Raw genomic sequence first — 25668 nt, 5'->3', positions numbered from 1 at the left:
TGTCATGGATGTACATGCATGAAAAAAAAGCGACCTACTGTGACAAACACGTATCATCACGGAAGTGTATTTTTTTGTAGCGTAAACTCATGCAATATGATATAAACCCCATCTTTTTATCCTCGATGCAAACAATACAATACGTGTCGGTTCCCTTTCTTTCACTGGGATCGAGCATTGCAAGATTGAACCCAAAGCTAAGAACTTCTCCATTGCAAGAAAGATCAATCTAGTAGGCCAAACCAAACTGATAATTCGAAGAGACTTGCAAAGATAAACCAATCATACATAAAAGAATTAAGAGGAGAATCAAATATTGTTCATAGATAATCTAGATCATAAACCCACAATTCATCGGATCTCGACAAACACACCGCAAAAGAAGATTACATCGAATAGATCTCCAAGAAGATCGAGGAGAACTTTGTATTGAGATCCAAAGAGAGAGAAGATGCCATCTAGCTAATAACTATGGACCCGTAGGTCTGAAGTAAACTACTCACACATCACCGGAGAGGCCATGGAGTTGATGTAGAGGCCCTCCATGATCGATGCCCCCTCCGATGGAGCTCTGGAAAAAGGCCCCGAGATGGGATCTCTCGGGTACAAAAGGTTGCGGCGGTGGAATTAGGTTTTCGTGGTGCTCCTGGATGTTTGGGGGTGTGGATATATATAGGAGGAAGAAGTACGTCGGTGGAGCAACGAAGGGCCCGCGAGGGTGGAGGGCGCGCCCCCTGCCTCGTGCCTTCCTCCATTGTTTCTTGACGCCCACTCCAAGTCTCCTAGATCTCGTTCGTTGAGAAAATCACATTCCCGAAGGTTTCATTCCGTTTGGACTTCGTTTGATATTCCTTTTCTTCGGAACCCTAAAATAGGCAAAAAACAGCAATTTGGGCTGGGCCTCCGATTAGTAGGTTAGTCCCAAAAATGATATAAAAGTGTAAAATAGAGCCCATTAACATCCAAAATAGATAATATAATAGCATGGAGCAATCAAAAATTATAGATACGTTGGAGACGTATCAATGGCTCCTCCAATGCGTCTGAATCCGGACCGCCATGATGGGAATCAGGCGAACCCTCCACCTCCTCCGCCTTCGGAGGCATGGCAGGCTGTGATGGCTGCCACCAACGCTAACACCCAGATGGTTTTTCAACTCTTGCAAGAGCGTAACCAAGGTCAAGGCAACCAAGGGAATCAAGGTCAAGGCAATTCAACAATCAGCCTCAGTTTGCTACCCTCAACCAGTTCCTTGCAAATCAGCCCAAGTCTTTCAGCAATTGTGTCAAGCCCACGGACGCCGATGATTGGCTCATGGACATCAGCAAGCATTTTGAATGTAGCATTGTCAGGCCTGAGGACTATGTCAAGTTCGCTTCTTTTCAGCTCAAGGACCAAGCAGCTGACTGGTATCAGTAAGACAAAGATTCCAGAGGAGGTCAAGTGATTACCTGAGATGACTTCTGCCGGGACTTTCGAGCTCATCACATTCCAACAAGTGTTGTTGAGAGCAAGCGTCAGGAATTCCGCAATCTCAAGCAAGGAAGCATGTCCGTGTATCAATACAACATCCAGTTTCAGAAGCTTGCTTGCTTCGCAAGGAGGGACGTTCCTGATGAAAAGAGCATGATCTATCACTTCAGGGGTGGCCTCAAAGAGGATCTGCAGTTAGCTCTCATTCTTGTTGAGCCTACTAAGTTTGACCAGTTCTATAACATGGCCCTCAAGAAAGAAGGTGCTCGGCTCAAGTGTGAGGCTTCAAAGAAGAGAATCAGGGATGCAGTTCAGTCTTCTTCCTCACAAGTGGCAGCTAAGCAACAGAAGTTCTGGCTTCCTCCGCCTCCTCCATTTTGTCAGCCCTACCAGCAGAAGAACAAAGGTGGCCATGGATCTTCCCACCCACCAAACCCAGGCTATCAGAACAAGTCTCATAGTCAAGCTCCAAGGACAGATGCTCCTCCACCTTTCCGTCCGCTTTCAGAGGTCACTTGTTACAGGTGTGGTTTGAAAGGGCATTACTCAAACAAGTGCACCCAGAAGCGCCTTCCGCCTCCTCCTCTAGTCAGGTCAGCAAGCAATGCAGTTGTCAAGCACAATCCCAAGTTTGCAAAGGTGAACATGTTGAATGCAGCTCAAGCAGAGGATTCTTCACATGTGATCATGGGTAACCTCACACTTAAATCTATTCCTGCCAAAGTATTGATTGATTCGGGTGCATCGCATTCTTTAATTTCCTTGACGTTCACTAAGAAGCATGATTTGTGCCCCATAAATATTCCAAGGCCTCTATCAATAGTCTCCCCGGGAAAGGTAATGACCTCTCGTATGATGGTTCCGAATGTTGGTATCGAGATGGGCAACTATAAATTCCTGGCAGACTAAGACATAGCCTAGTGGTGGGAAGGGGCTGATGCCTTCCCACCCACCCAGGTTCAAGGCATGGTACTTGCACTTTGGGTTTGTTGCACCAATTATACTGTATGGGGTTCCCTTACAGTCTTTCTGTCAAAAAAACTATAAATTCCTGGCTTCCCCAATTGTTCTTGGCAATTACGATATTGATCTCATTCTCGGCATGGATTGAATATCTTAGCAGAAGGCATTTATTGATTGTGCTGCCAGGGAGATTAAATTGACGCACCCCTCTGAGGATGTGATCATCTTTGCCACTCGTGATGATACCATTTGGTCGTTCTCTCTCAATGGGAAGGGCGAGTTAGATGCAATTTCTCAGATTCCAGTTGTTTGTGAGTACCAAGATGTCTTTCCAGAAGAGCTTCCAGGTATGCCTCCTCACCGGCCAGTTGAGTTCATTATCGATCTTGAGCCCGGTACTGAACCCGTTTGCAAGCGTCCATACAATCTTGGACCAAAGCAGGTGAAGGAATTGAAGAAACAGCTCGATGAACAAGAGCATCTGGGTCTGATCAGACCGAGTTCATCTCCGTGGGGTTGTGGTGTTCTTTTTGTCAAAAAGAAGGATGGCACGGACCGACTTTGTGTTGATTACCATCCATTGAACAAGAAGACAATCAAGAATAAGTACCCACTTCCCAACATCAATAAGCTATTCGAGCAACTCAAAGGTGCAAAGGTGTTCTCCAAGCTTGACCTCCGTATGGGTTAACATCAGATTCGCATTCGTGAAGAAGATATCCCCAAGACCGCATTCAAAACAAGTTTTGGTTCTTATGAATACACTGTCATGTCTTTTGGCCTTGTCAATGCTCCTCCAACATTCTCTCAAATGATGAACTTCATCTTCAACCCCTACACAAATGAATCCGTCCTGGTGTATGTCGATGATATCTTGGTGTTCTCCAAGAATAAGAAGGATCATGCCAAACATTTGCGATTGGTGCTCGACAAGCTCAGAGAGTATCAACTCTATGCGAAGTTCTCCAAATGTGAGTTTTGACTTGATGAAGTTCTTTACCTTAGCCACATCATCTCTTCCAAGGGCATTGCTGTTAATCCGGAGAAGGTTTCTGCAATTGTGAATTGGGAGCCTCCTCAGAATGTCAAGCAGCTCCGCAGTTTCCTTGGGCTTGCAAGCTATTGCTGAAGATTCGTTGAGAATTTCTAAAATATTGCAAAGCCTCTTTTCAACCTCCTCTAGAAGCATGTCAAGTATTCCTGAACGCCTGAGTGTGACGTTGCTTTCAACACTCTCAAAGAGAAGCTAGTCTCAGCTCCTGTCCTAACTCCGCCCGATGAATCCAAGCCATTTGAAGTTTTCTATGATGCCTCATTGCAAGGTCTCGGTCCCGTGTTAATGCAAGAGAAGAAAGTTGTGGCCTATACTTCTCGTCAGTTGAAGCCCAACGAAAGGAACTACCCCACTCACGATCTTGAGTTGGCGGCAGTTGTCCATGCATTAATAACATGGAGACATCTCTTGTTGGGAAGGCAAGTGGACATTTTCACCGATCACAAGAGCCTCAAGTATATCTTCACTCAACCCAATCTCAATCTCCAGCAAACTCGTTGGGTCAAAATAATTCAAGAGTACATTCCGAGTATTGAATATACTCCAGGCAAGGCGAATGTGATTGCAGATGCTTTGAGCAGAAAGGCTTATTGCAACAGCTTAATTCTCAAGCCATTCCAACCGGGTCTTTGTGAAGCTTTCCGCAAGCTCAACCTCCAAGTTGTTCATGGAGGTTTTCTTGCCAACCTTCAAGTCACTCCTACTTTGGAAGACCAAATTCGTGAGGCACAACTCCTTGATACCATGGTGAAGAGGGTGAAACATGGTATTGCCAAGGGCTTACCCAAATACAAGTGCTATCGCATTGATGACAGGGACACCTTATTCTTAGAGGACTGGATTGTGGTTCCTAAAGGTGATCTAAGGAAGTTCATAATGAACGAAGCTGTAACACACCGTATGTAACTTGCCATATTTGTATTCCAACTCTTGCCATTTCCGGCACTAAGTTATGTTATTTCCTCGTTGTCGGGTTTTTGTCTTTGTGTTGTTTTGTCTTTGTCATGCATCTCATATCATGTCATCATGTGCATCGCATTTGCATACATGTTTGTCTCATGCATCCGAGCTTTTTCCCCGTTGTCTGTTTTGCATTCCGGCGCTCCTATGTCCTCCGGTGTCCCTTTCTACCTCTTTCCGTGTGTGCGGGTTAAACGTTTTCGGATTGGACCGAGACTTCCCATGCAGCCTTGGTTTACTACCGGTAGAACGCCTGTCAAGTTTCGTGCCATTTGGACTTCGTTTGATACTCCAACGGTTAACCGAGGAGCCGAGAAGGCCTCATGTGTGTTGCAGCCCAACACCTCTCCATAGTGGCCCAAAACCCACCTAAAACCCCTCCATCATCTAGATCGTTCGATCACGATCGCGTGGCCAAAAACCGTGCTCAATTTGGAGCCTCCGAGCTCCCTCTACCTATATATATATATAGACACCCCCCCGAAATTTCGGATCCATTTCACCCCTAACCTAGCCCCCTTCCTCTCCGCGCGGCCGGACACGTCCGGTCCGGCCAGACACAATTGCCGCCGCCAATCCCGCGCCGCCACCTGTCTCCACCGCCTCCTCCCGCCGCCGGCCCGGGCGAGCCCGAACCGGGCCCCGTGAGCCCATCCGCCCGCCGCCGCCGCTTCGGTCTCCCGCCGCCCGCGTCCTGCTCGCCGGCCAGTGCCGCCCCGACGAGCCGCCCCGCCGCCTCGCTCCTCCACGCAAGCACCCCGCCACCCTCGCCGACCGCCGCCCTTGCCTCGGTTTCCGCACCGAGCCGCCGCACCCGACGCCCTCCTCCCGACGCCCGCCTCGCCGTCCTTCTTCCTCACTCCGGCCGAACTCCGGCGACCTCGACGAACTCCGGCCATCCTCAGGTTCCATGCTGCTACAGTGCCCCGATCCGGATCCATATCTGGAACCCTAACCTCGGTTGACTTTTGCCCTAATTTCAGTAATTTTATGCATTTTTCATCGCATCATATCTCTGCAACCGTTGCTCCGTTTCAGGCGTGTAGCGTATCAAATTGTTCGTCTCGATGAGTACTTCATTTCATCTCATTGCATCATGTTCATTTGAGCTCATCTTGATGCCCTAAATGTTGTTGGAAGAGTGCTAGTTTATATTAGTTTCAGATTCTTATCAGTAATTGGACATTTGTCATTTTTGCCATGATTAATGTGTGCCTCCTATGAACTTGAGCCCTACATGAGTTTTGAACTATGCCATGCCATCTTTACAGGGGTGTATGCCATGTATTTTTGTGATCTTTGTGGTGACTAGCACAAGCATGCAAATTAGCCCTCGTAATGTTGCTGATTTCAGGGACTTAGAAATCTTCTAAGTCATTGCCCTGATAATATTTTTATGCCATGTATTCATGTTGCTACATATTGATCCATGCCTCTTTTGAGCATGATCAGTAAGGATGTTTTGTAGATATTGTGGTGCTCTATCCATCCATGTCTTTGTTTGCAATTATGGAGCACCCTAGGTTGACTCAATCGAGCTCTACTTTTGCTATAAAATGTTCCTGACAGAATGTTTACGTGTTAAGCATTTTGCCGAGGTTGTTGTAGTTGATCCGTGCATGCTATGAGGTTGTTCTTGCCATGTTTAGCTTCTATGCCACGTCCATTTGTTGGGTGTATGCTTAGTTTGTCATGCAATGCCTTGTACTGAGTGCATCGAGCTTGTAAACATGCCTACTTAATATCTGTTTTTCCATGTTCCCGTTTTCCACTAAGTCTGAATCTGTTAACGATAATTGCTATGTTCACATGGATGCCATTGTATTTTGTGATCCCTTTTGGCTTATGGTCAGTAAGGGGCTTTTGTTGTATACTTTGAGTATATTCATGTCATTCCTTGCTTTGCCATGATATGTTCCTGCAGCATATTGTTGCCTTGCTCTAAACATTGCTTCCTGATTTTAAATTCCTGACATGTTGTTAATTTCACCAAGTCTGTAACCTGATATCTTTTGCACTTTTGCCATGCTTGTTCGAACCTGCTATTGAGTGAATTAGCCGTAGCTCAGTGTTCATCTTTTGTCAAGCATCTTGAGTGGATCCCTGCCATGTATTTTGTTGCTATGTTAGAGTGTTGTAGCATGTTGTTCTTGATGCATTTAGATGGCCTCGTGCTGTTAATCGCAGATCGGTGCCATATTTGTTTTGCTTGTCATTTCCAAACCGTGCATCCGATTCCGGCGATCTTTATATCGATTTTGACCGAAATCAACTCACCTTTCCAGTGGCACTCTTGGTTTTCCAAGTTGTGGCCATGTTCAATCTTTCCTTTCCGAAACATGCATATGCATCGCATATCATATCCCGCATATCATGCCATGTTTTGCATCATGATGCTTGTGCATTGCACGTGGTTGATTGTGTCTCCCTTTGCTTTTGTTCTTGCTTTGGGTAGAGCAGGGAGACGAGTACGTGATCGAGGAGCCCGTTGAGTACGTTTACGAGGATCAAGCTAACATCAACTCGGAGAACTTTGCAGGCAAGATGACCATACCCTCGAAATCACTTCTATCTTTGCTTGCTAGATGCTCGCTCTTTTGCTGTGCCTATGCTACGATACCTACCACTTACTTATCATTCCTCCCATATTGCCATGTCAAATCTCTAACCCACCTTGTCCTAGCAAACCGTTGTTTGGCTATGTTACCGCTTTGCTCAGCCCCTCTTATAGCGTTGCTAGTTGCAGGTGAAGTTTGGAGTTTGTTCCTTGTTGGAACATGTTTATTGTTGGGATATCATTATTATATCTTGTCTACTTTAATGCATCTATATACTTGGTAAAGGGTGGAAGGCTGGGCCTTATTCCTGGTGTTTTGTTCCACTCTTGCCGCCCTAGTTTCCGTCATACCGGTGTTATGTTCCTTGATTTTGCATTCCTTACACGGTTGGGTTATAATGGGAACCCCTCGATAGTTCACCTTGAATAAAACTACTCTAGCATGGCCCAACTTTGGTTTTACCATTTGCCACCTAGCCACTTTTTCCCTTGGGTTCCGCAGACTCAAGGGTCATCTTTATTTTAAACCCCCGGGCCAGTGCTCCTCTGAGTGTTGGTCCAACCTGTCAGCTGCCGGTGGCCACCAGGGGCAACTCTGGGCTGGCCTATCGGAACCTTGGACAATCCGGTGTGGCCTGAGAACGAGATATGTGCAGCTCCTATCGGGATTTGTCGGCACATTCGGGTGGCTTTGCTGGTTTAGTTTTACCATTGTCGAGATGTCTTGTAACCGGGATTCCGAGTCTGATCGGGTTGTCTTGGGAGAAGGAATATCCTTCGTTGACCATGAGAGCTTGTGGTGGGCTAAGTTAGGACACCCCTGCAGGGATTTGATCTTTCGAAAGTCGTGCCCGTGGTTATGGGCAGATGGGAATTTGTTAATGACCGGTTGTAGAAAACCTAAAACTTAACTTAATTAAAATGAATCAACAGAGTGTGTGGCCATGATGGTCTCTTTTCGGCGGAGTCCGGGAAGAGAACATGGTCTCGTGTTATGCTTGAACGTAGGTTGTTCTAGGATCATTTCTTGATCATAGTTCATCGACCGTGCGTTTGCCTTCTCTTCTCGCTCTCATTTGCGTATGTTAGCCACCATATATGCTAGTGCTTGCCGCAGCTCCACCTCATACCTTTTACCCTTCCTTTAAGCTTAAATAGTCTTGATCGCGAGGGTGTGAGATTGCTGAGTCCCCGTGACTCACAGATTACTTCCAAAACCAGATGCAGGGACCGATGATACTACTCCAGGAGATTCAACTGAGCTCAAGTGGGAGTTCAATGAGGACTCAGGACGATACTACGTTTCCTTTCCAGACGATCAGTAGTGGTGCCCAGTTGGGGCGATCGGGGGCTTTGTCGCATTTGGGGTTGTTCTTTATTTTGGTTCCGTAGTCGGACCTCGAGTGTATCTGGATGAATGAAATGTTATTTATGCTTTTGTGTGACGTGGCGAGTGTAAGCCAACTATGTACCTCTTTTCCTTATTCATTACATGGATTGTTGTGAAGATTACCTCACTTGCGACATTTCTTACAATGCGGTTATGCCTCTAAGTCGTGCTTCGACACCTGGGAGATATAGCCGCATCGTGGGCATTACAGAAGCGCACAATTCTCTTCTTTCCATTCATCCAAGCAGTTCAAATATGTACCATGACCTCAAGCAATCATATTTGGTGGACTCGAATGAAGCGAGAGATTTCTCAATTCATGAATGAAAGTGATGTCTGTCGAAGGGTGAAAGTAGAACACCAACGACCAGCTGGTCTCCTCCAACCTCTTGTTATTCCAGAATGGAAGTTTGATCATATCGAAATGGATTTTGTCACTGGATTTCCCAAGTCCAAGCATGGGAATGATGCTATCTTCGTTGTCATTGATAAGCTTACAAAAGTGGCTCATTTCCTTCCAATCAAAGAATCTATCACGGCAGCTCAGTTGGCAGAGCTATACAGCTCTAGAATGGTCTCGTTGCACGGTATTCCGCAATTGATCTCTTCAGACCACAGAAGCATTTTCACTTCTAAGTTCTGGGACTCCTTCCAGAAGGCCATGGGCACCAACATTTGCTTCAGCACGGCTTTCCATCCTCAAACAAGTGGCCAAATCGAGTGAGTCAATCAAATCCTCGAAGACATGCTCAGAGCTTTTGTCATCTCTTTCGGTATGAAGTGGGAAGATTGTATCCCATATGCCGAATTCTCCTACAACAACAACTTCCAAGCAAGTTCGGGCAAGGCCCCATTCAAAATTCTATATGGCAAAAAGTGTTGTACTCCTCTCAATTGGTCTGAGACTAGTGAACGCCAACTTCTTGGCAATGACTTGATCACAAAAGCTGAAGAAATGTGTAAAGTCATCCATGAGAATCTCAAAGCCGCGCAATCGCGCCAGAAGAGTTACTATGATAGCAAGCACCGTGACTTGGCTTTCGAGATCGAAGACCATGTCTACCTCCACGTCTCTTTAATGAAAGGCACTCGACGCTTCGGTATCAAAGGGAAGCTTTCCCCTAGATACATGGGTCCTTTCAAGATCATTGGCAAAAGAGGCGACCTCGCCTATCAACTCCAGCTTCTGTCTAAATTCGCAAATGTGCACGAGTGTTTCACATGTCGCAGCTTCGCAAGTGCTTCGATGAGATTGACCTCCAAGAATATTTGTCTTATCATGAGCATCCAGTTGCTATTCTTGAAGAAACCGAGTGCAAAACTCGCAACAAGTCGATCAAATTCCTGAAAGTTAAGTGGTCTCACCATTCCGACCGAGAAGCCAACTCGGAGCGCGAGGATCACCTCCGTTCCGAATATCCGGAGTTCTTTCAGTCCTAGATCTAGGGTCGAGATCCTATTGTAGTGGTGGAAAGTTGTAACGCCCCGGATCTATGATCAATGAATTTGGTAGAATGTACCAACATTCAAAAAATTGTAACTCCAACTCTTGCCATTTCCGGCTATGTGATATATATTTTTCCTTCGTGGTTGTGTTTTGTATTCGTTTTGCACTTTGTTCATGTCATGCATTTCATCTCATGTCATCATGTGAATCTCATTTGCATTCATGTTCGTCTCATGCATCTGGTTATTTTCTCCGTTGTCCGTTTCGGAATCCAACACTCCCACATGCACCCGTTGCACCTCTCAGATCTCGTTTCGTGAGTGGGAGAAAAACATTCTCAAAGTGGGTTGAGATTTTTCGAGTGGCCTTGGTACATCACCAGTAGGTCGCCTATCAAATTTTGTTCCATTTGGAAGTCCTTTGATGCCCCAACGGTTAACCATGTAACCGCAAAAGCCCCTCTTTCTCATTGCAGCCCAGCACCCCTCCAAAACAGCCCACTAGCCCATCTAAACCCCCTACATGCTCCCCGTCAGTGTATCATGATTGTGTGGGCGAAAACCGCACCTCATTTGGACTCTCCTAGCTCCCCCTACCTATAAATATGCCTCCCCCTCCTCAAAATCCAGGTGAAACCCTAGCCCCACCCTCCTCCGCGCCGCCGGACATGTCCGGGCGACGCCCTGGCCAATCCCGTCGCGCCACATGGGCCACTCCGCCGCCCCGCCGCCGAAGCCTGCCGTGGCCCGCGGGAGGCCCTCCCAGCCCGCTCGCTCCTCGCCGCCTAGCGCCCCGCGCCGCCTCCGCCCACCGGCGACGCCATCGCCCATCGCCGCCCCGCCGCCAACTGTCATCGCCACCGCGCGCCTCGCCGCTGCTGCACGCGCCCGACGCCGCCGCCCGTCGCCGCCGCCGCCTCGCCGCGGATCCGGTCGGGCCAGACCGGATCCGGCGCCCCCGAGCCTCGCCGGCCCTCTCCTCCAGCTCCGGCTGCCGTCTCCTCCAACTCCGGCGACTTCTCCAGCCGCCTCGTAATCCGCGCTGTCTGAAACCCTAGATCCGGAGGGGTATAATTTTTCTCTAAGTCCTAGAATTTTTCATCTCATGTGCTCATCTTTCACAAGTCATATCTCCATGCATATAGCTCCGATTTGCGCATATGATATATCGAAATGTTCATCTCATGATGCTCCCAATGTTTGTGTCATTTGCATGCATGTTACTGTCCATATTGATTCCCAAATCTTTGTTGCAATAGTGCTATATGATGTTGTCTGCTGGAATTCATCATAACTTGCTGATTTGTCATTTTCATTGCATTTTGTGTGTGCATCCTATGAGCATCATGTCTACATGTTTTAGAAGCATCTCCATGCCATCTTTACAGTGGTGCAAGCCTTGTACTTTTATGATCTCTGTGGTGACTAGCATAATCATAAAAAGTAGGCTATATGATGTTACTGATTTCAGACATTTAGTAATTTTGCTGTCTTTTCCTGTTACATTATGATGCTATGTTGTCTTGTTGCCACAAGTAGATCCATCCATATTTTGATGAACTTCAATAAGAGTGTTTTGAAGATATGGTTATGCTCTATCCATTCATTCCTCTGGTTGCAATTATGGAGTACTCTAGTTTGTCATCACCATGCTCTATTTTTGATAAATATTGTTGCTGGCAGATTGTTAACATGAAGTTCATTTTTGCCATGTGTCTTGCTAGTGATCCATGCACCCTGTGAACTTGCTCTTGCCATGTTTAGCTTCATAAATGTGTCTAGTTACTGTTGGGTACCTTGTGATGCCATGAAATGTTTTGTGGTGAGTGGCATGAGCTTGTAAAGTTGCTATCATGAATCTGTTTCTGCCATGCTATGTTTTTCTTCGAAGTCTGAAACTGATCATATCACTTGCCATGTTTGCTTTGATGCTACCATCTTTCCTGTGCATTTTTGGCTAAAGTTCAGTAAGGGAGTTTTTTTATTTGTCTTTAGTACTAGCATGCCATGCCTTTGTTTGCCATGATATGTTCCTGTAGCATGTTGTTTGCTATCTCTAAACATTGCTACCTGATGTTGTTTATGACATGTTTAGTATTTTCACTAAGTCTGTGAAGTTGTTATCATTTGCATTTTTGCCTTGCTATTCTAGGCTTGTTCTGGTGGGTTCTAGCGGGAGCTCAGTGTTCATGATTTGTAGAGCTTCACCTATAATTCACTGTCATGTGCTTTGTTTCCATGTTGGAGTGCTGTAGCATGATACGTCTCCGTCGTATCTACTTTTCCAAACACTTTTGCCCTTGTTTTGGACTCTAACTTGCGTGATTTGAATGGAACTAACCCGGACTGACGCTGTTTTCAGCAGAATTGCCATGGTGTTATTTATGTGCAGAAACAAAAGTTCTCGGAATGACCTGAAACTCCATGGAGCGTATTTTTGGAAATAATAAAAAATACTAGCAAAAAATCAATGCCAGGGGGCCCACACCCTAGCCACGAGGGTGGGGGCGCGCCTGCCCCCCTAGGCGCGCCCCCCTACCTCGTGGGCCCCCTAGAGTTCCTCCGACCTCAACTCTAACTCTATATATTCATGTTTGGAGAGAGAGAAAAATCAGGGAGTAGGATTCATCGTGTTTTATGATACGGAGCCGCCGCCAAGCCCTAAAACTCTCGGGAGGGCTGACCTGGAGTCCGTTCAGGGCTCCGGAGAGGGGAATCCATCGCCATCGTCATCATCAACCTTCCTCCATCACCAATTTCATGATGTTCACCGCCGTGCGTGAGTAATTCCATCATAGGCTTGCTGGACGGTGATGGGTTGGATGAGATTTATCATGTAATCGAGTTAGTTTTGTTAGGGTTTGATCCCTAGTATCCACTATGTTCTGAGATTGATGTTGCTATGACTTTGCTATGCTTAATGCTTGTCACTAGAGCCCGAGTGCCATGATTTCAGATCCGAACCTATTATGTTTTCATCAATATATGAGAGTTCTTGATCCTATCTTGCAAGTCTATAGTCACCTACTATGTGTTATGATCTGGCAACCCTGAAGTGACAATAATTGGGACCACTCCCGGTGATGATCGTAATTTGAGGAGTTCATGTATTCCTTATGTGTTAATGCTTTGGTCCGGTACTCTATTAAAAGGAGGCCTTAATATCCCTTAGTTTCCGCTAGGACCCCCGCTGCCACGGGAGGGTAGGACAAAAGATGTCATGCAAGTTCTTTTCCATAAGCACGTATGACTATATTCAGAATACATGCCTACATTACATTGATGAATTGGAGCTAGTTCTGTGTCACCCTAGGTTATGACTGTTACATGATGAACCACATCCGGCATAATTCTCTATCATCGATCCATTGCCTACGAGCTTTCCATATATTGTTCTTCGCTTATTTACTTTTCCGTTGCTATTGTTACACTCACTACAAAATACCAAAAACATTACTTTTGATATCATTACCTTTTGCTACCGTTACCACTACTATCATATTACTTTGCTACTAAATACTTTGCTGCAGATATTAAGTTTCCAGGTGTGGTTGAATTGACAACTCAGCTGCTAATACTTGAGAATATTCTTTGGCTCCCCTTGTGTCGAATCAATAAATTTGGGTTGAATACTCTACCCTCAAAAAATGTTGCGATCCCCTATACTTGTGGGTTATCAAGAATATTTTCTGGCGCCGTTGCCGGGGGGCATAGCTCTATTCTTTGAGTCACTTGGCATTTATATCTGCTTATAATTATGAAGAACTTGAAAGATCCAAGAACCAAGATCTATCCCTCAACTACGAGGGGAGGTAAGGAACTGCCATCTAGCTCTGCACTTGATTCACCTTCTGTTTTGAGTAAGCTTGTGACACCTAAACCTGCTTCTGTTATTCAATCTGATATGTCGCATGTTATTGATGATGCCACTTCTGCTATGCATGATACTTATGATGAAACTACTTCTATGCTTGATACTACTGTGCCACTTGGTGAATTTCTTGATGAACAACTTGCTAGGGTTAGAGAGAATGAAATTATTGAAACTGATAATATTGATGAAAGTGATGATGAAGACTCTTCCCCTAATAAATATGAATTGCCTGTTGTTCCTGAGGGTTATTTTATGGATGAAGAAGCTACTAGAGCTATTTTAGCTTGTAATGATAGAAGTGATCTTAAGAAGTTATAAGCTAAATGGAAGCAGCAATCCCTTAATGCTAGAATGAAACCTGACCCTGCTTTTGCTACTTCACATATCTGTGTTACTGATAAGGATTATGAATTCTCTGTTGATCCTGATATAATTACTTTGGTTGAATCTGATCCTTTTTATGGCTATGAATCTGAAACTGTTGTGGCACATCTTACTAAATTAAATGATATAGCCACCCTGTTCACTAATGATGAGAGAACTCGCTACTTTTATATCCTTAAAATATTTCCGTTCTCATTAAAGGGTGATGCTAAGATATGGTTTAATTCTCTTGATCCTGGTTGTGTGCGTAGTCCCAAGGATATGATTTATTACTTCTCTGCAAAATATTTCCCTAGTCATAAGAAACAAGCTGCCTTAAGGGATATATATAATTTTGTGCAAATTGAAGAAGAGAGTCTCCCACAAGCTTGGGGGGGCTTCTCCAATTACTTAATGCTTTGCCTGATCATCCTCTTAAGAAAAATGAAATACTTGATATCTTTTATAATGGACTAACCGATGCTTCCAGAGATTACATGGATAGTTGTGCTGGTTCTGTTTTCAGGGAAAGAACACCGGATGAAGCTGAAATTCTATTAAACAATATGTTGACTAATGAAAATAATTGGACAGTTCCTCAGCCTATTCCTAAACCAACTCCAAAGAAGAGATGTGTTCTATTTCTCAGTCCTGAAGATATGCAAGAGGCAAAGAAATCCATGAAAGAAAAGGGTATTAAAGCAGAAAATGTTAAGAATTTACCTCCTATTGAAGAAATACATGGTCTTAATTTACCACCTGTCGAATAGATGCATAATTTTAATCCATCTCCTATTGAAGAAATACATGGTCTTGATAACCCGACACAGGTAGTAAAGGTAAATTCTCTCTATAGATAAGATAAAGCTGAAATCCCATTTACTAAGTTTGCTAGCCCATGCTTAGATGAGTTTGATAAATTTATGGTTAAGCAAGAAGACTTCAATGCTTATTTTGGTAGAGAATTAAAACGCGGTGCTGATATGCTTGAACACTTGGGTGATTATATGGCTAATGTCAAAGGTGAACTTAAACTTATTAGTAAGCATGCTTCTATGGTTACCACTCAAGAAGAACAAGTACTTAAAGCTCAAAATGATTTGCTCAATGAATTGAATAGTAAGAATAATGATTTTGCTGTTAGAGTGGCTACTATAACTAGTAAAATGACTCAAGAACCTTTGTATCCTAAAGGCCGCCCTAAGAGAATTGAGCAAGATTCTGAGAGAAATAATATAGATGCACCTAGTCCTTCTAAAAGGAAGAAAAAGAAGAATGATAGGACTTTGCATGCTTCTACTGAACCTATTACTGAAACACCTGAGAATCCAAATGATATTTCTATTTCTAATGCTGAAACACAATCTGGTAATGAACCTGAAACTAGTGATAATGTTAATGATAATGTTCATGTTGATACCCAACCTAGCAATGATAATGATATAGAAATTGAACCTGCTATTGATCTTGATAAGCCACAATCAAAGAATCAACGTTATGATAAGAGAGACTTTGTTGCTAGGAAACATGGTAAAGAAAGAAAACCATAGGTTCAAAAACCCATGCCTTTTCCTCCCAAACCATCCAATAAAAAGGATGACGAGGATTTTGAGCGCTTTGCTGAAATGATTAGACCTATCTTTTTGCGTATGCGATTAACTGATATGCTCAAAATGAATCCTTATGTTAAGTACATGAAAGAAATTGTTACTAATAAAAGAAAGATACCGGGAGCTGAAATTTCCACCATGCTTGCTAATTATACTTTTAAGGGTGGAATACCAAAGAAACTTGGGGATCCAGGAATACCCACTATACCATGCTCCATTAAAAGGAATTATGTTAAAACTGATTTATGTGATCTTGGAGCCGGTGTTAGTGTTATGCCTCTCTCTTTATATCGTAGACTTGATTTGAATAAGTTGACACCTACTGAAATATCTTTGCAAATGGCTGATAAATCAACTGCTATACCTGTCGGTATTTGTGAGGATGTGCCTGTTGTGGTTGCAAACGTTACTATTTTAACGGACTTTGTTATTCTTGATATTCCTGAGGATGATAGTATGTCTATTATTCTTGGAAGACCCTTTTTGAATACTGCAGGGGCTGTTATTGATTGCAACAAAGGCAATGTCACTTTTCATGTTAATGGTAATGAGCATACGATACACTTTTCGAGGAAACAACCTCAAGTCCACAGTATCAATTCTATTGGAAAAATTCCATCGATTATTTTTGGAGGTTTTGAATTTCCTCTTCCTACTGTCAAGAAGAAATATGATATTATTATTGTTGGGGATGTGCATATCCCCGTTGAGGTAACCTAGTGTTATTCGAAAATTCTCCGGTTCCATGTTATTCGGAATGAGTTTGTTAACAAGACTTGATCAACCTTGTTAATGGATTCCTTTTGATGATCATGAGATGGATGAATTTAGAAAAACACAACTTTCTGCACCATCTTTTTACTTTCTGTTATTTATATTAAATAAAATAAAAATAGTATTTTCTGTCTGTTATCTGAATTATCCATGCAATATAAAAATACCTCGAAAATAAAAGTTCTCCAAATGCCCTGAAATTTAAATATGATTTTTTCTAGAATATTTGAGAATATTTGGCACTGAGAACACAGGAGGGGGGCATCCACCTGGCCATGACGGTGGAGGGTGCGCCCTACCCCTGGGCCCGCCCCCTGCCTTGTGAGCCCACGGTGGACCTCGTCCACTTATTCCTGCACCCACACACTCCTTCTTCCTCCCACAAACACCATTATCCAGCTCAAGCACGAGTTCTAGCTCATTTTGCTGCGGTTTTCAATCTCCTTGCTCAAAGCACCTCTCACAAAACTGCTTTGGGGATTCTTCCTTGGTATGTGACTCCTCCAATGGTCCAATTAGTTTTTGTTCTAGTGCTTTATTCATTGCATATTTTTGCTGCCTAGGTGACCCTGCTCTTGAGCTTGCATGTCAAATTTATGTGGTTCCAAGTAGTTTTGATGCATGATATAGGCTCTAGGCACTTGTAGGAGTAGTTGCTATTAATTTTGTTGAGGTTGGTTCACTTTTATTTGAAGTTTCTAAAAAATTCAGAAATTTTTCAGAGGAGGCAGAAGAGTATAAGAGGAGAACTGAGATAGCTCGCCTCCAAGCTGCAGCCCACGATGCAATGACTGCTGCATCTCAGTACGACCCCAACTACAACTTTGGATATCCGCCAGGCCAGCCGTGGCCATAGACCAACTTAAGCCAAAAGCCTAAGCTTGGGGGAGTATGTATTTCTCACCGACATTACATTCATGTTCACACACTCATTGCTAGATGTCGGTGATCATACTTTTTCATTGTATCATCCATTGCTAGTTTATTTCCTGTTTATGCTTTCTTCTTGTGTGTTTGTTAAACCTTAAGAAAAACCAAAAAAATAGTTGTAGCTTTTAGCTAGTTTTAATTTCCATGTTTGTAGTAGTAATTAAAAAGAAAACCCAAAAATATTTCATGTTCTTCTTTTGCTTGTTGGGAGCTTTCCCGTGTAAATAGTTTTATTTCTTTTCTTTTCTTTCGGGGTCGATAGGAGAAGACCATGATTAAATTGTTGAAGTGGCTCTTATATGCATTATTGTTGATCTGACAAAAGAGCCCCTATTTCCTTGTCTTCTCCTGTTTATTGAATGCTTGCAGATTCCAGCTTAGTCCAATGCACATGCACTATTATTATTATCCACATCGTTCAGTCGTGCAAGTGAAAGGCAATTAGGACGATATATGATGGACTGACTGAGATGAGAAAAGCTGGTATGAACTCGACCTCTCTTGTTTTTGTAAATATGATTAGTTCATCGTTCCTGATTCAGCCTATTATGAATAAACATGTTTGCAATGACAACTAGAGATCATAGTTTATTGTGCCATGCTTAATTAGCTAGGAGCCTCTAATGGTTCACCTTGCGTGCCAACATGCTATTAAAATGGTTGTGATGTGGTATGATAGGGTGGTATCCTCTTTTGAACGATTCGAGTGGCTTGACTTGGCACATGTTCACGCATGTAGTTGAAACAAAATCAACATAGCCTCTATGATATTTATGGTCATGGTGCATTATATGCTACTCATGCTTGCATTTGGTGTTGATTAATTTTAATGCATGTTCATGACTGTTGTCGCCTTCTAGTTGGTCGCTTCCCAGTCTTTTTCTAGCCTTCACTTGTACTAAGCAGGAATACTGCTTGTGCATCCAACTCCATAAACCCCAAAGTTATTCCATATGAGTCCACCATACCTACCTATATACAGTATCTACCTGCCGTTCCAAGTAAATTTGTATGTGCCAAACTCTAAACCTTCAAATAAATATCTTGTTTTGTATGCTCGAATAGGTCATGTATCAACTAGGGATGTCTGTATCTTCCATGTTAGGCGGGTTATTCTCAAGAGGAGTGGACTCCGCTCCTCACTCACGAGAAAATGGCTGGTCACCGGGATACCCAGTCCCATGCTTTATGCAAATCAAATCAAAATAATTGCAAACAAAACTCCCCCTGGGACTCTTGTTAGTTGGAGACACTCGTTGTTTCGATCAAGCCATGGATTGATGCTTGTTGGTGGAGGGGGAGTATAAACTTTACCATTATGTTTGGGAACCGCCTGTAATGTGTGTAGCATGGAAGATATTGCCATCTCTTGGTTGTTATGTTGACAATGGAAGTATACCGCTCAAAATATTATTCATCTCTATTTCAAAGCTGAGCTCTGGTACCTCTACAAATCCCTGCTTCCCTATGCGAAGGGCCTATCTATTTACTTTTATGTTTAGTCATCACCCTCTTATCAAAAAGCACCAGTTGGAGAGCACCACTATCAGTTGCATTCATTACTGTTAGTTTACATTGAGTATGACTTGACTGGATCTCTTTTACCATGAATTACAATGTCTAGTAAGTCCTTGATCTTTAAAGGTGCTCTGCATTTATGTTTTGCGGTCTCAGAAAGGGCTAGCGAGATACCATCTTGTTATATCATATTATGATTGTTTTAAGAAAGTGTTGTCATCCGAGATTTATTATTATTGCTCGCTAGTTGATTATGCCATTGATATGACTAAACATGAGACCTAAGCATTATTGTGAATATGGTTAGTTTACAATCTTTGCTGAAAACTTGAATGCTGGCTTTACATATTTACAACAACAAGAGCAAACAGAATTTGTAAAAGTTTTTCTTTATCACTTTTAGTTTGTCAACTGAATTGCTTGAGGACAAGCAAAGGTTTAAGCTCGGAGGAGTTGATACATCTCCGTCGTATCTACTTTTCCAAACACTTTTGCCCTTGTTTTGGACTCTAACTTGCATGATTTGAATGGAACTAACCCGGACTGACGCTATTTTCAGCAGAATTGCCATGGTGTTATTTATGTGCAGAAACAAAAGTTCTCGGAATGACCTGAAACTCCACGGAGCATATTTTTGGAAATAATAAAAAAATACTGGCAAAAGATCAATGCCAGGGGGCCCACACCCTAGACACGAGGGTGGGGCGCACCTGCCCCCCTGGGCGCGCCCCTACCTCTTGGGCCCCCTGGAGCTCCTTCGACCTCAACTCCAACTCTATATATTCGTGTTCGGGGAGAAAAAAAATAAGGGAGTAGGATTCGTCGCGTTTTACGATACAGAGCCGCAGCCAAGCCCTAAAACCTCTCAGGAGGGCTGATCTGGAGTCTGTTCGGGGCTTCGGAGAGGGGAATCCGTCACCATCATCATCAACCTTCCTCCGTCACCAATTTCATGATGTTCACCGCCGTGCGTGAGTAATTCCATCATAGGCTTGCTGGACGGTGATGGGTTGGATGAGATTTATCATGTAATCGAGTTAGTTTTGTTAGGGTTTGATCCCTAGTATCCACTATGTTCTGAGATTGATGTTGCTATGACTTTGCTGTCATTAATGCTTGTCACTATAGCCCGAGTGCCATGATTTCAGATCTGAACCTATTATGTTTTCATCAATATATGAGAGTTCTTGGTCCTATATTGCAAGTCTATAGTCACCTACTATGTGTTATTATCCGGCAACCCCGAAGTGACTATAATCGGGATCACTCCCGGTGATGACCGTAGTTTGAGGAGTTCATTTATTCACCATGTGTTAATGCTTTGGTCCGTTACTCTATTAAAAGGAGGCCTTAATATCCCTTAGTTTCCGCTAGGACCCCGCTGCCATGGGAGGGTAGGACAAAAGATGTCATGCAAGTTCTTTTCCATAAGCATGTGTGACTATATTCGGAATACATGCCAACATTACATTGATGAATTGGAGCTAGTTCTGTGTCACCCTAGGTTATGACTGTTACATGATGAACCACATCCGCCATAATTCTCTATCACCGATCCATTGCCTACGAGCTTTCCATATATTGTTCTTCGCTTATTTACTTTTCCGTTGCTATTGTTACAATCACTACAAAATACCAAAAACATTACTTTTGATATCATTACCTTTTGCTACCGTTACAACTACTATCATATTACTTTTCTACTAAATACTTTGCTGCAGATATTATGTTTCCAGGTGTGGTTGAATTGACACCTCAACTGCTAATACTTGAGAATATTCTTTGGCTCCCCTTGTGTCGAATCAATAAATTTGGTTTGAATACTCTACCCTCGAAAACTATTGTGATCCCCTATACTTGTGGGTTATCATAGCATAGTTTCTTGTTGCATCTTAAGTACTATGATGTTGTTAAGCGCAGTTTTCCATCGTTCTTGTTTTGCTCGTCATTTGCAAACCGTGCATCCGTTTCCGGTTACCCTTATATCGATCTCAACCGAAATCACCCCATCTTTTCTAGTGGCATGCTTGTTTTGCCAAGTTGATGCCATGACCATATTTTCCCTTCCAAAGTACCCATATCCATTGCACATCATATCTTGCATTCCATGCCATGTCTTGCATCATGTTGCTTGTGCATTGCACCGTGATTGATTGTTGTTCCGTTGCTTGTATTCTTGCTTTGGATAGAGCCGGGAGACGAGTCCGTGAACGAGGAAACTGTTGAGTACGTTAACGAGGATCAAGATTTCGACAACTCTGAGAACTTTGCAGGCAAGATGATCATTACTCTTGATATCACTTCTATCTTTGCTTGCTAGTTGTTCGTTCTATCGCTATGTCGCGCTACCTACCACTTGTTTATCATGCCTCCCATATTGCCATGTCAAGCCTCTATCCCACCTTCCTAGCAAACCGTTGTTTGGCTATGTTACCGCTTTTGCTTAGCCCCTCTTATAGTGTTGCTAGTTGCAGGTGCCTTGCAGGTTGTTCCATTTTGGAACATGGATATGTTGGGATATCACAATATCTCTTATTTAATTAATGCATCTATATACTTGGTAAAGGGTGGAAGGCTTGGCCTTTTGCTCGGTGTTTTGTTCCACCTTTGCCGCCTTAGTTTCCGTCATACCGGTGTTATGTTCCTTGAATTTTGCGTTCCTAACACGGTCGGGGTGTTATGGGCCCCCCTTGTCTCTTCGCCTAAAGTAAAACTTTCCCGAGGAGATCCAATGTTGGTTTTATCATTTGCATAATAACAACTAAAATTGTGCATAGGGAGTAATTAACCTGTGAACTCTTAATCAACCCCCGGGCCAGTGCTCGACATGAGTGTTGGTCCACCTACCTAGCAGTCGGCGGTGCCGCTCTTTGGCTATCGTCCACTTCGCATGGACGGATGAGTCTGTAGATAGAGAGCGTGCGGCTCTGGACACGGATCTGACTCACCGGGAGATCTCCTTGGGATAGTTTTCCTTTCTTCGGAGAGCTTGTGCACCGGGATTCCGAGAATACTCGGTGTGTCCCGTGATGGAGGATTGTCTCCGTGGATCATGAGCTTGTCATGGGCTAAGTTGGGACACCCCTGCAGGGTATAAACTTTCGAGAGCCGTGCATGCGGTTATGTGGCAGATGGGAATTTGTTAATATTCGGTTGTAGAGAACTTGACACTTGACTTAATTAAAATGCGCCAACCGTGTGTGTAACCATGATGGTCTCTTTCCGGTGAGGTTCGGGAAGGGAACACGATGGGGTTATGTATGAACGTAAGTAGTTCAGGATCACTTCTTGATCACTTCTAGTTTCTCATCTTACTCTTGTTCTCGTATGTTAGCCACCATATTTGCTTAGCGCTTGCTGCAACTCCACCTCATACCCACATCCTACCCATAAGCTTAAATAGACTTGATCTCGCGGGTTTTGAGATTGCTGAGTCCTCATGACTCACAGATACTACCAAAACAGCTGCAGGTGCCGATGATACCAGTACAGGTGATGCTACCGAACTCAAGTGGGAGTTCGACGAGGACCTTGGCTGTTACTACATGGCTTTTCCTGATGATCAGTAGTAGAGCCCAGTTGGGATGATCAGGGGTCTAGCATTTGGGGTTGTCTTCTTTTCTTTTGGATTTGTCCATAGTCAGACTATGTGTGTACTCTGACTGATGTATGATTTATTTGATCATTGTGTGACGTGGCGATTGTAAGTAAACTATCTATTTATCTATCCTTGTTCTTGTACATGGGATTGTGTGAAGATGACCCTTCTTGCGACAAAACCAACATGTGGTTATGCCTCTAAGTCGTGCCTCGACACGTGGGAGATATGGCCGCATCTTGGGCGTTACATGGACGAGGCGAGTTCGACTAGGGAGTCCTTCTTCATGCTGCCCCAGACCCTGTAGTGGTCATGGATTTCAACAAGGTTCTTGCAGGCCAAGCCCGTAACACTGAGCGCGTTTACATCGTAGGTGGTTTCCACCATGGCAAACTTGTAGTCGGTGTTGTTGACAAACCTGTTGAAATGGTCGCAAGGCTCTGTGGCCATGCAGTAGTGGTAGATGAGGACATGATGACGCACGCACAACTGGGCGATGGCAACCTTCTGATCTATGCCGAGACGACCGGCGGTATACTGGAGGTCGATGCCGACCACCTTGTACTTGTATCGAGCAAGCAACTGCTCAACGTTGTTGATGTAGTCGTCCACCACGGCCGGGTCAATGGTGTACACCACCGAGAGATCCGTCTCCCTCACGTGGGTCTGCACTCTATGCTCGCCGAACTCCATTGGAGCACCACTGGACATCCCCTCTCTACGTGTCGTCGTGGGTGTGCTTGTTGTGTTCTGGGACGCGGTCGAAAGGTTGAAGAGACTAAGGTTATAATGGCCGCGGGAATTAAAGGGGAAGCTGAGCGGCTAGGAATATCGGTAGGCTCTGATCGAAGTTCTAATTTGTAGCGCGTAACTCCATTGTGCCACACATAACTGCATCATGTGGCAACGCGCGTGGGGCAACCGCATGCATAGGGGGCCCCCGACGTGATCGTCCGCACGCCCAACCGCTGGCAGAGAGCGTGCGGAGGGACGCGAGCAGAGCGCTCTGCGGTCGCCTCAACAACAATCAACCATATAATATATATATATATATATATATATATATATATATATATATATGCATATAGCAGTTGAACACGCAAGGAAAATTTGTCCACAAGACGAGCGCGCCGACGGACGCGAGCAGAGCGCTCCGCGGTGCCTAACGGCGAGCACAGCGTGTTGTGGCGCCTAACGGCGAGTGAGGGAGTCCTGGATTAGGGGGTGTTCGGGTAGCCGGACTATACCTTCGGCCGGACTCCTGGACTATGAAGATACAAGATTGAAGACTTCGTCCCGTGTCCGGATGGGACTTTCCTTGGCGTGGAAGGCAAGCTGGGCGATGTGGATATTCAAGATCTCCTACCATTGTAACCGACTCTGTGTAACCCTAACCCTATCCGGTGTCTATATAAACCGGAGGGTTGTAGTCCTTAGGCAATCAACTCCATACACAACAATTATACCATAGGCTAGCTTCTAGGGTTTAGCCTCCTTGATCTCGTGGTAGATCTACTCTTGTACTACCCATATCATTAATATTAATCAAGCAGGAGTAGGGTATTACCTCCATCGAGAGGGCCCGAACCTGGGTAAAACAAAGTGTCCCCTGTCTCCTGTTACCATCCGGCCTAGACGCACAGTTCGGGACCCCCTACCCGAGATCCGCCGGTTTTGACACCGACATTGGTGCTTTCACTGAGAGTTCCTCTGTGTCGTCGCCTTTAGGCCCGATGGCTCCTTTGATCATCAACGACGATGCGGTCCAGGGTGAGATTTTTCTCCCCGGACAGATCTTCGTCTTCGGCGGCTTTGCATTGCGGGCCAATTCACTTGGCCACCTGGAGCAGATCGAAAGCTACGCCCCTGGCCATCAAGTCAGGTTTGGAAGCTTAAACTACACGGCAGACATCCGTGGAGATTTGATCTTCGACGGATTCGAGCCACAGCCAAGCGCGCCGCACTGTCTCGTGGGGCATGATCTAGCTCTGTCGCCAAACAGTACCATGGAGGCCGCAAACGCACCGGCTCTGACCCTTAATTCGGAGCCAGCTGCGCCAATCGAAGGTGAGCGGTTGGATGTCACCTCGGGGGCTGTAATCTCAAAGGCGATCAAGCCAAACACCAGCCCCGCACTCTGCACGGCCCGTGACTCCAAGGAGCCAGATTCCTCTCCGAACTCCGAACCCCTCGCGTCCCTGCCGATCGAACCCGATTGGGCGCCAATAATGGAGTTCACCGCCGCGGACATCTTTCAGCACTCGCCCTTCGGCGACATCCTAAATTCTCTAAAGTCTCTATCTTTATCAGGAGAGCCCTAGCCGGATTGCGGTCAGCGAGGATGGGATATGGACGATGAAGAAATTCAAAGCCCACCCACCACCCACTTGGTAGCTACTGTCGACAATTTAAACGACGTGCTCAACTGCGACTCCGGAGACATCGACAGCATGGATGACGATGCAGGAGATACCGACGAACCAACGCCCATAGGGCATTGGACAGCCACCTCATCCCATGATGTGTACATGGTGGATACCCCTAAAGGAAGCGACAACGAGGAAAAAGGGGATGGGACAGGAGATCGACCCCCCGAAAAGCAATCAAAGCGTCGGCATAAACGCAGACCCAAGCCCCGCCTCGACAAAAACCCAGCCATAGAGCAGGACGAGCCGGTAGACGATGAGCAGGCCTTAGAGCAACCGTCTGAACAGGGAAACACGGATAGAGAAACCGAACATCCCTCCTCCGGCGAAAACGGCATTCCAGACAACCTCACGCCGAATAAACCTATGGAGCAGAAGAATCTCCACGAGAGACTCGTTGCAACTGCACGCAGCCTAAAAAAGCAGAAGCGGAAGCTAAAAACAGCGGAAGATGCACTCCAGATTAGATGGAGCAAAGCAATCAATACCACAGATAAGTACGGCGGCAGTCGCCACACTAAAAGCTATCCGAAAAGAAAGCTACTGCCTGAATTCGATGAAGAGGCCCTAGAGCCCTCGCAGTCAAAAAATGAAAAATCCACACGGTCAGATAGACGACCCCATAAAGCGGCAAGCGACGCCGCACCTAAATCGGCATGTGACCCACTTAAGGATTCGCATAATGGCCCAGTCAGGTCCATTTATGGGCCAAGAAAGCAAGCTCTCGTAAG

The sequence above is a fragment of the Triticum urartu genome, chromosome 2 (assembly GCF_003073215.2).
Source record: "Triticum urartu cultivar G1812 chromosome 2, Tu2.1, whole genome shotgun sequence".
Taxonomy (NCBI): Eukaryota; Viridiplantae; Streptophyta; class Magnoliopsida; order Poales; family Poaceae; genus Triticum; species Triticum urartu.
This window is presented reverse-complemented; position numbering follows the sequence as displayed.